The 16,501-nt window shown below is 34.1% G+C and overlaps 1 long non-coding RNA gene across 1 annotated transcript; it reads left to right on the forward strand.

Moving 5' to 3' along the window:
* The first annotated feature begins 14,171 nt into the window (after positions 1–14,171).
* LOC143071356 (uncharacterized) lies at positions 14,172–16,059 on the forward strand. The gene is made up of 2 exons (XR_012976883.1): positions 14,172–14,512; positions 15,077–16,059. It is a non-coding gene; the product is annotated as an uncharacterized LOC143071356 (long non-coding RNA).
* Positions 16,060–16,501: the final 442 nt, after the last annotated feature.

Below are 16,501 nucleotides of genomic sequence, written 5' to 3' on the forward strand. Positions count from 1 at the left end.
AAAAACGATAGTACCCTTAGGTAGGTACGCAGTTCCGGCTCACTAGTGAAACCTGTCACCGTTAAGTTGCAGTGGAGAAAAAATTCATACTGTAGCTCAAAGTGTATATCGCGTTTCAAATTATATTTTAAAATACATTTGTATGGTCAGGTGGAATGTAAAAGTTCGAAATGCATCAACTAAACAGTTCTTCGGGAAATAAGGTTGACATAACTAATCGAAAAACAACACAAACTTTACAAAAAGAAACAAAGACTGTGTAGAAAATTAAAACATAAGTGACCTGAATGCACTCTAAAAATAGTTAAGTGAACTATGGTGCAAACTAGCCAAATCTTTCTTGTAGCAAATGACATAGACAATACCGATGACAAATCTATAGCTTTCGATAAAGTTATGAACAAAGAAAGGACGTCAAAAATGTATACTGACGACAGTGAGTGACACAAATATTTTTAAACGGTTGACTAAGTATGATCGTGTTCTTAAATTTGTCGAAAAATGACTTCAACTTTTAAATAAGAACACTTATATGAATAACATTTGTTAGACAGCAACATACCAATCAAGAAGGGGCTTCTGTGATCAGGTGGTCTAATTAGTCGATATAATGTATCACTAGCATATTAACACTGAGGTTGGAAGTTCCAATCCCGCACGTACAGATGCACATGAATCATTTTATTTATTCTTTCTATAGAATGGAGACGATGTAGAGCTTGACATATTTTATTATTATACATTATTCTTTTTCCTGTTTCCTTACAAATGTATTTTTTTTAAAGTTTGTGTCTTTAGAAGAAAGAATAATAATGAATTGTAAAGTCACAAAATTACAAAACTCCGAAAAGTGTCATTAACCTGAATTGCACATCTCTTATTTATCTGTGTTAGCACGTTTTGCGAGTGAGCACAACGAACTACCCAAAGGATTCACATTGTCACAAAAAAAACGTAACATTGAGGTGTATTTTCAGGAATTTGCAGAATGACGTCGAAATGTCATGCAGTAATAACCGGAAGCAGTTGAAATAAAACGGACGCAGTTGATAACAAAAGTCATTTCACACATCGGGTTCAATCACCAACTTTCTACATAAGAAAATGCCTGTACCAAGTGAGGAATATGACATTTGTTATCCATTTGTTTGATGTGTTTGAGCTTTTGCCAGTAGATTAAGGACTTTTCTTTTTGAATTTTCATCGGAGTTCAGTATTTTAGTGAATTTACTTTTTTTTATAGTTTTTTTTTCATATGGTTTGTCTTGTGTTTATGGATTTCATTTGTCTTTCTGCTATTTCTAATGGACATGATCCGAGTTATGGAGTTCAATAAATCTTTTTATATGTCATGACCATAAAAGTTGAGCTGTATTTTCAAGACTACATCATTATAATGAGCTAGGGTAACCATCGTCATCACAAAGATATGTTTTTGTCGATTATCTTTCAAGATAAGAATACATGAATATCAATACACTTTATAACAAAATAATCACAGCACAAGTTATCTATAAATATTAAATCCATAAAAGTTAATTATTGGATTAAATATAACAGTTATTCATATTCCAAATCCATCGAATAATGTTTGCAAGATAAAAGATAAAATATCAAAAATGAAAGTGTTCAAAAGTACACAAAATGCACTGCAAACGTTAATGAAATATAATAATGGGTACACACTATTAACAAAAGCTCCTAAATAACGATGAAGGAAGAATGGTTCATTGTCGGTAGATGATAAGTAATTTTCATCTTCCTCTTCCTCTTCGGACTCTACGCAACAGGTTCTCTTAAAATCACAACATTTTTGTCCACTGTTTTCATCATTTGGATCGTTCAAAGCCCAACAAGATAGTACACCGATACAACACAGGTTACAATCACATGACCAGAGCTTGCAAGAAGGTTTGCATTCATCAATTACAAGCTTCTTACCCCATAAACAGCATGGCTTCGAACATTCATATCTTAAATAGAACAAGAATAAACACAAATATCATCGATATTCACAATTGATGTTATAGAAACGTACACGCATGCACAGACGACGTATGACAGATGATAAATTTGATGTTTTCTGTCATTTTAATGGAATAGAGATAACAAATAAAGATAACAGTAGTATACCGCTGTTCGAAATTCATAAATCGATAGAGAAGAAAACATTCCGGGTTACATATTGTATTTGAAGCTACGCGACATCAATTGGTGATTTGATGGTTACAAATACCAGTACTTAATTTGCGAGCATCAATTACCAATTGATGCCGTCGGAGCTTAATATACATACTACAGTTTTCTCCGAAAACAAATACATTAACACCTGTCTTCTTTTAAAAAATGTGTTTACAACACAAAAAAGGACGAAAATGGCATTTAAGAATTTTTATTTCTGTCTTTAAAAAGAAAAATGAGTTTTTTCGTGCCACAATAACGGTCTACTCTTATAAATACCATCTTCAATTACATGGTATGTGTACATTTATACGACATATTCATGTTTCGTCTACACCACACTAACGGCGCTCGAATAGGGATAATTGTTTTGAAAAGGTATTTATAAAACACCTTTTATATTTGTTCATTACAGGGTCAAGTTGTACAATATCAGTGAAAGCATCATATACAAAGAATAATACTCACGTGTAGAAGCAACAACAACAAGGACACAAACATCTCATACATCCTTTCAAGGAACATTCAGTGGGACAGCAGCAGCTACAACAACTGCAACAACTACTTTTTTTCTTCTTTTGCACCGTTTGCGTCATGAGGGTACTTTCCTCACAACACGTTGCACTAGTTATATAACGCCATATATTACTAATCATTGCCATGCCACCATTAATTACAGCAGTTATCCTTCTTTTCAGATGTTTCTCATCGTGAAATACATCAGTGTTGCAGCTCGGTAAGCAAACATTTTGATAGCGTAAAAGGAGAATAGCTTGCGGGATTTCAATTAATATCAATTTATATAAAGTCTCTGTTCGACCGTCAAGGAATTTTTTCGGATAACTGAGGATACCTTTCCGTTTTTCCAAGTTTCTCAGGTTTTTCTTTTCCTGATTTTCTTTAAACACAATTTCGCCTCTTATCTGATAGATAATATTAGAAATTTGAATTAAAGCTATAGCTGTACCTGCAATGGTAAAATACATGTAGTTGTGGGCTATGTCCTCCATGTCTGTGCAATTTTTCCCGGAGTTGTCAAATTTGGAGGTTCCATTAACATACAAAGGAGGGTCTTTCATATCAAACCACTGCATCCAGTCAGAGACGCTATCCATCACGATAAACAACGCTGAAACTATTCTTGTCAGAATGACTCTCTGCGACTCTCGCTTCTTCTGCAATTTTGGAATTTCTTCATCATCACCTCTACTCATTGTTTGGTCCGGCGGAAAAGATGATGGTCGAGTCTTTCTTCTTCGCCTAGAATTGTTAGAAAATTCATCTTCGGGTAGTTCTACTGTTGAAACACTTGCACGATCGAAATGATCCATTCCATTCAACGGATATTGGTTCATGGCTCTTGGTTGCTGGTTAATAGGTGCTGCCATTCGTGGAGGTTCTATGGCCAACCTTCTTCTAGAATATTCATGTGGTACCACTTCTGGATAACGGTCATCTATTGCAGGGAGGGATGTACTCGGAATGTATCCCCTATTAGTAAAGGATGTTTCTACACTCCTACCGCTCATTTCAAAAGAAGGAACGCTGGTATTATGGGCAAATCCTTGTGGATGTTGGTACGTTGGTGGAATTGACGGGAAACTAGCCGAATTTCCCCGGTATCCGAAAGAACGTTCAACTGTTTTTTCGTGAGCTTCATATGATCCAAAGGAATTTCGATCAAAACGCCTATCCATTTTTGCTCCTTTCTTCTCTGAACTGAATTGAATTTATGTATCAAAGTGTCGTTTTGTCTTTTTAAGATTTTGAACTTTGTCAAATAGAAGAGACGTGATAGATAATTGTGATTTGAGTCAAAGGTAATACTTCTTATCGCTCGGTTTAAACTACATGTAGTATTATGACATGTACAAGATTCAACAATATTGCATAATAATAACAAGTGGTTAGTTTGAAATTCTTCTTATACTTTACGAGTTTTTATATTTTTTTTTAACTTTAAATAAAATAACTGGGTTAACGATTCCATGTGCAAGGTTTAAATCTGAAAATGATATGATAAACTATTTCAACAAAAATATGGTTCTAAAGAACATCATATAAAAGCAATGGATCCGCCTATGAGCTTTAATGTGATTTAATTCAAGACGTACGGCTTTGTCAAATTTCATCAAAATTTCTATTTTTCCTTATTCAGGATATAAACAAAAATACTGAACTAGCAAAGCAACTTAAAAAAAGAAGTACTTAAAACCTGATAAAATGACCGTTTTGAAAGAAAGAAAAAGGTAGGGTTTATCTTTCTATTGTCATCAACTAGAAGAATTATGTGTTTTAACCATGAAACAATGGACTATAAAGGCAGCAGTAGTATACAGCTGTTTGATAGTCATAAATCGACTGAGAAGAAAACAAATCCAGGTTACAAACTAAAACGCATCAACTGTAAGAGGAAAACAACGAAACAACAGAATTCTCCTTTAAACCTTTAAAAATTTGAGGGAAGTAAGTCCCTTTTTTTTAGTTAGTTGGAATTAACATTTATTATTATTCAATGTTTAAAACTCATAAATCAGTTAAAACATATAAAAAAAAACAATAGTGAATTGTTGAAACCCTATAGCAGCAAAAGCAGATGTTTTTACGTCATCTCCTATATGCAAACCAAGTTTACTTTAATAAGATGGCTAAATCCTTTACCTTATATCTTTAAGTAGCTGAACTGAATTTTTCTTGTGAGTCTTTGCGATTTAGCCAATATTTACGACCAGTTTGACAGCTGACACTAGTTATTTCGAGCTATTTTCGGTCTATTACGAATTATGAGTTATTTTGGTGTATTTACGATACAATTCCACAATTTGTTGCGAGTTGTCAGGAAAAGTATTTGTGACTTACAGACATTTTAACAACGATCCCGCTACGATTATACCACGTTCTCACCACGCTTATTCTGCTACCTCACCACGATTATCACTATGACCATACCACGATTTATTCGATTGCAACACGATTTCACCACGCTTCTACTGCGATTAAAGCACGCTCTTACCACGGCCACACTACGCCCATACCAGGTTCATACTGCGATCTTACTACGATCCCAGCAATATATCGTCAACATCCTGTTTCATATAAATACTGTATCATTCCTTCTATTTCACATTGATACGAAGAGTTTCCCGGAAACAACGCAGTCATGCAACCAAAATCTACAAGAACTCGTGGGCTTGGTGGTAGGGGTAGAGGAGGTAGAGGCAGATCTGATAGTAACGAATCTTGATCCAGTAGAGATATGTCGGACCGACCAATCCAACCTGAATCACAACTTATTGCTGGTCGATCAATATCAAATGACGATGATGAAGTGAACGATAGTAGGGATGACACAGATGTGTCAAGCATAGTTGAGCCATTGGAGAAAAAGGATAAGAGGTCCAAATTACATACAGACAAACAAAAGTTGGAGAGGTTTTATATGACGATGACAATGATCATGATGATCGTAGTATGAATGTAGTAGTGTTGTAAGAACGGTGTGATGAGGACGATTTGGGCGTGCTTAAATCGTACAATGGTCTTTAACAGCGTGGTATAAATGTGGTATAGTTGTAGTGGAAGCAAGGTTGGGTCGCGGTTAGAACGTGATGGTCGTAATGAGGTCGTTTTAAAGTCCCTGTGAGATCTAAAGCCCCAGTCTCACCACTAGACTACGATCGCACCACGCTCACTGCGTTCTTAAATTTATTCAGATCGTGGTGAGGTCGCGGTATGAGGGGCATGAAAATGTTAATTTTCGTCGTTTTCACGATGAGAATACATCCTCATTACGCTTCTACAACGATCCCGCTACGATTAAACCACGTTCTCACCAATCTCTTTCTACGATTATCATGATCATACTACGCTCCTCACGTTCTCCCAACGACCATAACACGAGTTATCCGATTGCAGCACGATCTTACCACGCTTCTACTGCGATTATAGCACGTTCTTATTACGATTATACAACGTTCATACCGCGATCTCACTACGTTCTTAGCAATAACGGCAACATCGTGTTCCGTATAAATACTGTTCCATTCCTTATTTTTCTGATTAATACGTAGATTTCTCAGAAACAACACAGTAATGCCACCAAAATCTACCAGAACACTTGGGTGTGGTGGTAGGGGTAGATGTTGAGGCTGAGGGAGCTCTGATAGTAACGAATCTTGATACAGCAGATATGTCGGACCGACCAATCCAACCTGAATCACAACCTATTGCTGGTCCATCAAGCTCAAATGACGATGTTTTAGCAAACGATACCAGGGATGACACAGATGTGCCAAGCATGGTTGTGGCGCCGTTAGAGAAAAAGGACAAGATGTCCAAATTACAAACAAACAAACTAAACCTAGAGAGCTTTTATATATTTTATGTGAAAATGACGATATGCATGATGGTCGTAGTATGAACGTAGTCAGGTCGTAAGAAGAGCGTGATAAGGACGGTATGGGCGTGCTAGAATCGTACTATGGTCTTGAACGACGTGGTGTAAACGTGGTATAGTCGTAGTGGAAGCGTAGTTGGATCGCGGTGAGAAAGTGATGGTCGTAGTGAGGTCGTAATAACGTCGCTGTGAGATCGTAGCTGTCGCTACGATGGTACATCGACTTTTGCGATCTTACCACGATCTTACCACGATCTTACTGCGCTCTCACTACGCTGCTACTACGACCTGATTTCGCCGCAAACGCACTACGATTGTTTTGAACATGTTCAAAGTTGATCCCCGCTCATCACGATCATGAAAGCCCTCACCACGACCTTACTGCGATATACACGATCGCACTACGTTTTTCAAAATTTGCATTTTTATCAAAGATCGTAGTGCGCTATTAGTGTGATGGAGGTATTATATTGATATACACAGTATTTTAAAATGAATGTTTTTCTGACAAAAACGTAGTTTTATATATATACTATAACATATGTGGTGTGATTGCCAATGAGACAACTCTTCACAAGAGACAAAATGGCACAGCAATTGAAACAACTTTTTAAATTAGGTCACCGTACGGCTTCAACAACGAGCAAGGCCTATACCACATAGTCAGCTTTAAAATGCCCCGAAATGACAAATGTAAATCAATTCAAACAAGAATGTGTGTATGTTTTACTACCCTTGTGTGTCTTTGAACCCAGCACAACCCCACTGTTTTCAGTTGAGTCCCAACGAATTCCTGATGTAACAGAAGACATATAAGCGCAATTTTTAGTCTTCAATGCTCGTCAACTTCGAGCCTGACTTAGCCCTTCTAAAAGTAATAGAATTTCGAGCTTCTCTGATGAGACGTTTGTAGAAAACACGCACGTCCTATGTACACAATTGATATGATGAGTTTATAATCATTATTCTTTGTTCATATCTCATTGATTCATCTAGACTTCACAGATAATTACTATACCACTTTCAAAAGTCAAATGATATCAATGTCGAAACATTCGAATATCTGTATTATACAAATTGTCAATATTTACATTGTAAAGCTGCAAGTTTATGAATTGGACTGAAAGGACATTTTAATAGAATTCATTAAAGCCTGAACTACTATTGTCTCTTGTAATATATACACATGAACAAGTCAAATTATAACGTCCTTCTGAGAAGATGAGTATCTCAGAACTATAGAAATTAACGGCAATCGTCTCCTAACAAAGTAATATTGATTTGTGTTGATATACGAATTGTACACCGATTGTCAATTTCCCTGTTCTTGATGTTGTTGTTTCATTGGTTTCATTTTAATGATTGTGCTTTTCTCATACGGTTTGATATTTTCGTGAGTGTCTTGGGTTTCGTCACCGATGATTCTTTTGTAGGCGAAACGAAGTCTAATGCTCACAATCTAAATCCTTGTATTTATGATGAGTTGGTGCGGAGGGAAATATTTACTCATTCATCGAACACCAAGGTAAATTAAAAAAGAAGACTATAAAATTGACAAAATCTAACATTAGATCTTACCAACCAACGTAAAATGGAAAACAAATGTAATATTTCCGTGTTTTCATATACATGATTAATGGGAGTTTGATAAAGCTTAAACAGGGTTAAGTCACAGATATGGAAGTGTGGTTTAAAAATGGGATAGTGGTGTGCTGTCATAAATTCTTAGGAAATGTCCGTTGTGCAGTTTACATGTTGTAATATAGTATTATATTATTTATTTATGTATTTCTCTGTGCTGAGTTTTGTTGATTGTACTGCATTCCTGTGACGCTTGTCATTTTATCGGTATTTGTAACATTGACATATAAGTGGGAGGTTTGGGAAGCCATTAAACAATGTTAAACCCATTATTTTTCTTAAAATGTACTGTATCAAGTTAGAAATATGGCAGTTTCTACGTATGTATGCGTTTGCTTTGTTCCGTTGTTTTTCTTTTATAGTTGTGTGCTTTCTTCGGGTTAAGGTGTAAAATCAGCTTAACGTTTAAATTACGTTGTGTTGTTAAAGTAATATAAAGCTTCCCAATGATCAAAATAAGTGTTTGTCAAAATGCTATATAACCAGTGTAATTTTTCTGATAAAACGGTTGGTTAAAATTTTTTGAAATTTTTATATTTTTGACAAAGGGTCAAATTAAATACTTTGTCCAAATTTTATGAAAATTAAAGGAGCCAAATTTATTTTAGTGAAGATGTTGGGTACCACCTTAAGTTTGTTTCCCGGATTTGTTTGCTTCATCGAATAATGACCATTGAACAGCACTGTACTACTGTTGTTTTTATATACAAACTGCAATACTTAGTTAAAAGTTCTGTTTTCATAAGGATTTTTACAATGATACTGTTTATAAAGATGTACTTTTCTTTAGCTCGATAGACGTATTTATAATAATGATGACCAAAGTGTTATTCCTGTGTCTGGTATCTAAAAGAATAAACAAAGATGTGTTTATTAACAATTTTGGTAAAACCTGCCTCATATTCATATGCATATTTTCGGCCAGGAACAATATTCGTAGTTTAGGTTATACTGGGATAACATCTGTATAATGCTGTCCTTTTTGTTATACACCAAGTATCGTTTTGTGACGTTTCTTTGATGAATTCGCATCTGAGGTTATATATAATTAAAAAATGTAGTTCTGTTTAACAAAAGACTCAATATCAGGGCAAATGTTTAAACAGAAAGATGAGTATGGTTTTCTTGTGTCCAATCTATTTCACTTTGAGTAAAAAAAATATGTTTAAACTAAACAGAAAAATGATACGTTATTTTATATTTTCCTTATGTTCAAAGTTTATTTAAAAAAAAAAATTTAATATACAAATTTCTACTTTTAAAAGATAAATATATGCTATAGTCTGATTATAATAGGGAATAAATACAGTGTACTGTTTTGTCATTTATCACATATTTACTGACACCATAAACAGCTTTAGTTTTTCGCCACATGTTTTCATTAAAATATTGTGGTGGCCACGGTGGACACGGCGGACAGTATCACATTGATAATACTTTCAATGATTGGATAATCAAACTAAAGACAAAACACGCTGCATATGTTCCCAAAATACACAAACACATACAGAAAATTAAAAACTGTAGCAAGGGAGGTGTTAAATACAAGTGGTTCATAATCAAAAAGATCAGAACATCCATCTGAACAGTTACAACACTCGCTTGTCACATCGCAACATTTTTGAGCCCCCATTGGTTTTTCAGGGTCCACAAGTGGACAGTAATGAAAAGTACAAATTCCACAAAATGGAACCTTACAAAACCACGGTTCAGTATAGCATTGACACATATCGCAGATGCATTTCTTTCCACAAATCCAACAGCCACACATAAGGCATTCGTATCTAAAAAAAAGAACATTTGTTTACACAAATCCAACAGCTAAACATAAGGCATTCGTATCTACAAAAAAGGTACACTTGTTTACACAAATCTTATACCTTGTACTGTTATTAGAAGGTCATACTATTATCAGACACCAACATTAAGCTATTATGGTTGTACGGTATTGATAATGTAATCTTACAACCTATTTTTATTTAATCTTTTCTTTTGAATTAAACATTTGAATTAAATTTTTAACTCGTACTAAAATTTTGCGAAGATGCAATTTCTTTCGAAGTATATTCAACAACAAGAAGGAAGAAGATTAAACATATATAGTTGCGACGATTGTTATATTGTTTGATTTTAAGAACGTAGAAATCAAACACGTCAAATAAAAAAAAGTTTACCTTCTCTCGAAAAATGTGGATTATCTTTTATACAATCATTTAAGGTAAATACGTTAATAAAATGAAAGCATATTCAATTTAATAACTTCAATAGACTGGAAACGGATATTTGTTTTATTTTGTTTTATTTTGTTCAACTGACATTCATGATGGCGAGGTACATAGCAACGAGCATATCATTTATTTTATGATTTGGTGCGTACGGTGCGATTTTTTAATGTTGTACGCGTAAGATAAAAACAAACAAAAAAGAAAAAAAAGATATGTCAGGGATGTATAAACACTTCAAAAGATATATTAGAGCTTTCTTACAAATTGACGGAAGGTACGAAGGAACGTAAAGGGAGCACGTATTTCATTTCCACAATAACAATTTAGAGTCTTTGTTTTATCCGCTCAAAAAGCGTTCTTTTCTAGATCAAATTTATCTTTCAAAAATAAGCATATCGTAAATAATACACGCTTTTAATATAAGAAAACAAAGAAAAATAGTGTCAAATACACTTACGTCCGATACGTTACGTTAAAAAACAGATTTTGTGTTAATTTTTTTTCTATTAATGTTATGTTAAATGTTAAACAAGAATGTGTCCAAAGTACACGAATGGCCCACTCGCACTATAATTTTCCATGTTCAATGGACCATGAAATTGGATAAAAAATATAATTAGGCATTAAAATTAGAAAGATAATATCATAAGGAACTTGAGTACTAAGTTTCAAGTTGATTGGACTTCAACTTCATCAAAAACTACCTTGACCAAAAACTTTAACCTGAAACATGCACTTTCATTTTCTATGTTCAGTGGACCGTGAAATTGGGGTCAAAAGTTTAATTTGGTTTAAAAATTACCTTGACCAAAAACTTTAACCTGAAGCGGGACAGACGGACGAACGGACAAACAGACAGACGGACGAACAGACAGACGAACGGACGCACAGACCAGAAAACATAATGCCCCTCTACTATCGTAGGTGGGGCATGAAAAGGTAATGTAACTCTTGTGATCGCAGTCGACAAATGTGAAACTCTAACTTTAATTGCAACTTCAGTTTAATATGAACGTTACAAAGTTCACATTGTTAAACAAGTATTAAATATGGAAAAAAGAAAAAAAAACAAACAAGTTATGGGAGCAACCATTGAACTTCAAAAGAGAAGGGGTTATGTTTTGTTTCTTTTTTTAGTTTTTCGACGCTATCAATCAAATTTTTTTTTAAAAATTTCTACACTATAGGGTAAATGTAAAATCTGGATTCAGAATTTTTTGTTTGTAATCTGCAAGACCGTAAGACCACAATATTTTTGTTTGGTCAAATAGGGAATCAAAATATTTTTAAAGGAAAAAGCATCCCTCTTCGGAAGTGAATTGTTCCCTTACACTCAAAGCAAAAACGAGAAACTTGGGTGTTTTGGAAATTAAACCGTCTCTCTCTCTCTATTTGACTTAATTGTATATAATAAATTTTGAAAAAGATTTAGAATTAGGGGCTAGGAATGTGTCTGTTGAGTAGAGGTACTTTTGTGCGAATCCCCCGTAAATCTGCCCTTGAGCTTTGGTTCATTAACATACATATTTAAACACCTAAATATATATCAATAAAATAAATCTACAAATTTGCATCATTTATGTTGTGGATTTTATAATGACGATTTAACAGTACACATACTTGAAAGATAGACGCGAAGATGTCACTCAACGTCCATGAAGATTCAGTACTGTAGGCAAAATGCAATTATACGCTAAAAAAAAACGGTTCCATAGGAGATAGCCTAACTCCGGTGTATCATATAGCAGCATACGGTATAGTATGAAGATCATCTTTTTTCTTCATTTTATTATTTTGGCATTGCAAATATTGAATCAAGGAAGTATTTGTTTTTTGTTTTTTTTTCTTATTTTTCTGTATAAAGGGAAGAAGACAATGTATTTCCTTTGATATTTTCTTAGGTTAAACAATGTAATATTGTAATTTTGAATAGCGGGTAGGGGGTTGGAGCCCTTTTTTTTTTAAGTTTTTAGGGGCATTATTTCTTCTGACTACCATATATTTAAGATATTTTGTAAAGTTATCTCCTTCCACCTGGTGGTTTTATATTTTAACCTATCGTACGTCCCGAAATCCTATATATCTTAAAAAACAAATCTAATTAAATAACTGTCGTTACATGTAGGGTAATGGTCCGAGGTTCCATGACTATGTATATATTATTAATTGCAACTTCAGTTTAATATGAACGTTACAAAGTTCACATTGTTAAACAAGTATTAAATATGGAAAAAAGAAAATAAACAAACAAGTTATGGGAGCAACCATTGAACTTCAAAAGAGAAGGGGTTATGTTTTGTTTCTTTTTTTAGTTTTTTAGTTTTTTTAGTTTTTTAGTTTTTTAGTTTTTTAGTTTGTTTTTTTTTAAATTTTTACACTATAGGGTAAATGTAAAATCTGGATTCAGAATTTTTTGTTTGTAATCTGCAAGACCGTAAGACCACAATATTTTTGTTTGGTCAAATAGGGAATCAAAATATTTTTAAAGGAAAAAGCATCCCTCTTCGGAAGTGAATTGTTCCCTTACACTCAAAGCAAAAACGAGAAACTTGGGTGTTTTGGAAATTAAACCGTCTCTCTCTCTCTATTTGACTTAATTGTATATAATAAATTTTGAAAAAGATTTAGAATTAGGGGCTAGGAATGTGTCTGTTGAGTAGAGGTACTTTTGTGCGAATCCCCCGTAAATCTGCCCTTGAGCTTTGGTTCATTAACATACATATTTAAACACCTAAATATATATCAATAAAATAAATCTACAAATTTGCATCATTTATGTTGTGGATTTTATAATGACGATTTAACAGTACACATACTTGAAAGATAGACGCGAAGATGTCACTCAACGTCCATGAAGATTCAATACTGTAGGCAAAATGCAATTATACGCTAAAAAAAACGGTTCCATAGGAGATAGCCTAACTCCGGTGTATCATATAGCAGCATACGGTATAGTATGAAGATCATCTTTTTTCTTCATTTTATTATTTTGGCATTGCAAATATTGAATCAAGGAAGTATTTGTTTTTTGTTTTTTTTTCTTATTTTTCTGTATAAAGGGAAGAAGACAATGTATTTCCTTTGATATTTTCTTAGGTTAAACAATGTAATATTGTAATTTTGAATAGCGGGTAGGGGGTTGGAGCCCTTTTTTTTTTAAAGTTTTTAGGGGCATTATTTCTTCTGACTACCATATATTTAAGATATTTTGTAAAGTTATCTCCTTCCACCTGGTGGTTTTATATTTTAACCTATCGTACGTACCGAAATCCTATATATCTTAAAAAACAAATCTAATTAAATAACTGTCGTTACATGTAGGGTAATGGTCCGAGGTTCCATGACTATGTATATATTATTTAAATATGTCAAAATAAAGGATCCCTTAAACGAGTCTTACGTATGATTCGTCAGGCGTACGTACCGTACTTTCGTCAATTTGTAAGAAAGCTCTAATAGATCAATAAACCGCTTTTTTGCATTTAACTTCTTCCAAAACCCTTAAAACAATGAATTAAAAGCCATGGATGTAAAAATACTAGCAGAGCTCGATTATCAGGAGAATTTTAGACTCAAATCTAGTGTTAACCATTTTTTAATTCAAATGAAATGCTAATCTTTTTTTTTTTAACTCAAATTAATTGTTAACCATTTTTTAATTCAAATCAATTGTTCACAATTTTTTTCCAATATTCTTTTACTTGCTTAATGTAAAACAATTAACATACCGATGGAAGCACCATAAACAGGGACAAAGGCATTTGAAGAGACATCTTATACAGCCAACACACTTTCCTCCACCACCGCTGCAACAACCGGGTTTGTCATCTTCCTCAACTTCTTCTTCGCACATTAGAGAGCATGTAAGATACCGAAACGCATTGTTCAAAAGTGCAATACCTCCATTAGCGGCAGACCAAATACGTTTAGATAGATGTTTACCCTTTAAATCCTTGCCACAAAGAGATACACACGCATCTTTGTAACGGAGGAGAAGAAGTCCTTGTGGAATTTCTATGAATAAAGCAGAATAAAGAGTTTCTGTCCTACCATCCAGTAATTTTTTAGCGTATTGAATTTTAAACCTGATGCTTTTTGTTATCTATTAATCATGTTTTTCTTTGTCTAATATGTTCTCCTATTTATTTGTATTGTAGTCCTGTAATATTATGTTGTCATTTCAATGTTATATTTAACTTTGCCATTAAAGTGCGAGGTTTGGCATGCCACAAAACCAGGTTCAACCCACCACTTTTATTCCCCTTTAAAAGTGTCCTGTACCAAGTCAGGAAGATGGCCATTGTTATATTATTGTTCGTTTCTGTGTGTGTTACATTTTAACGTTGAGTCGTTTGTGTTTTCTCTTATTTTTGAGATATTGAGATCAGACGTGGCACGGTACTTGTCTATCCCAAATTCATGTATTTGGTTTTTATGTTATATTTGTTATTCTCGTGGTGTTTTGTCTGATGCTTGGTCCGTTTCTGTGTGTGTTACGTTTCGGTGTTTTGTCGTTGTTCTCCTCTTATATTTAATGCGTTTCCCTCGGTTTTAGTTTGTTACCCCTATTTTGTTTTTTGTCCCTGGATTTATGAGTTTTGAACAGCGGTATACTACTGTTGCCTTTATTTAGGATATTTCAAAATCTTATCCCTCATTTTCTTCTGAGCGCTATCATTGCCTTCAACCGCCTGCTTTTTATCCCTCATGAACTTTACTTCACTGTAAATCTGGAAGATGATATTAGCCAGTTGGATAACTGACAGAACTGTTCCCGCAATGGTAAAATGCTTATACTTCTCTGCGATATCCTCTATACTTGTGCATTCTTTTTTCGGTTGTGGTTTAAAACCGTTAACACCAGAAATATCTGAGATAATGTCTGAGGGTGTTGTCATATCATTAGACTGCATCCAGTCAAAGACACAGTCTGTGATAACCAATATAGCTGAGCAAACTCTGGTAAGGATAACACGAATTGAATCTCGTTTTGTCTTTCGATGCTTATTATTTTCCCCCTCTCGTGCACCGTCCATTGTAGGAAAAGAAGGTGACATAACATATATACCATGATTGCATGGATTAGCCATACCTGGTTGTTCCATTGCTTGGGGGTTGTTATAGTGATAAGAATGGTCCATTCTGTTAGTAGGATATTGTTCGATGGATTGGATTGATGGTGGTCTATGCATATATCCTTCATTTACATAAGCCCTTTCCATCATTTCACTGGATGTTGTTTGCACTTGGGTTTCGTCCATTGAAGAAGATGACGGTGACTCAACATACGGTCCTCCAGTAGATGGGTTACCCATACCTGGTAGTTCTATTGCCTGGGTGTTGTCACGGTGATAAGAATGGTCCAATCTGTCATTGGGATATTGGTCGATTGATTGGATTGATTGTGGATTGCGCCTATATCCTTCATTTACAAAAGATGTTTCCCTCATTTCCCTGGACATTCCATACTGTGTTGAACCGCCATAACCAGATCCTGTTGGGGAATACTGATCAGGAAAATGCCCCCTATAAACAACAGAACGTTGTTCACTTCTGCTGTGTGCTTCAAACGATGAATTAGGATAACGCTGCATATTACAACTAAGTTCAACAAGACACCAAATTTATCCCTTGTGCTTTCTGTGTGTACGGTGTCTGTCTTATCGGAACGTCTTTGTTATCTGCGTTTAAGGTATTGAACTTAAGTTATGAGAAAATTATGTAATCATCTCAAGTTTTGTAATTTTTATCTTTTTATTTGTACTTGTTTAGGTACATGACTACAAAGTTTGTATTGATTTTAAGATATTATAAAGAGAGCTGAGCAAACTATTAATTTTTACAAATTTTATAATTTAAAAAGAATAAAGTTTGGTAGAATCCAGATCTTTTAAAATTTGATGTATGCTTTACCACAACGCTTTGACCTCACGATACGAGAGAAATTTAATTGAACATTTGTATTATGAAACTAAAAGTAAGAAGTGTAATGTAAAAGATTATAAAACAGTAAAATTAGTTTCTTATTTCGATAGTACCCTTTTAGATAATAATACTT

Source organism: Mytilus galloprovincialis, chromosome 4 (genome assembly GCF_965363235.1).
Source record: "Mytilus galloprovincialis chromosome 4, xbMytGall1.hap1.1, whole genome shotgun sequence".
In the NCBI taxonomy this organism is placed as follows: domain Eukaryota; kingdom Metazoa; phylum Mollusca; class Bivalvia; order Mytilida; family Mytilidae; genus Mytilus; species Mytilus galloprovincialis.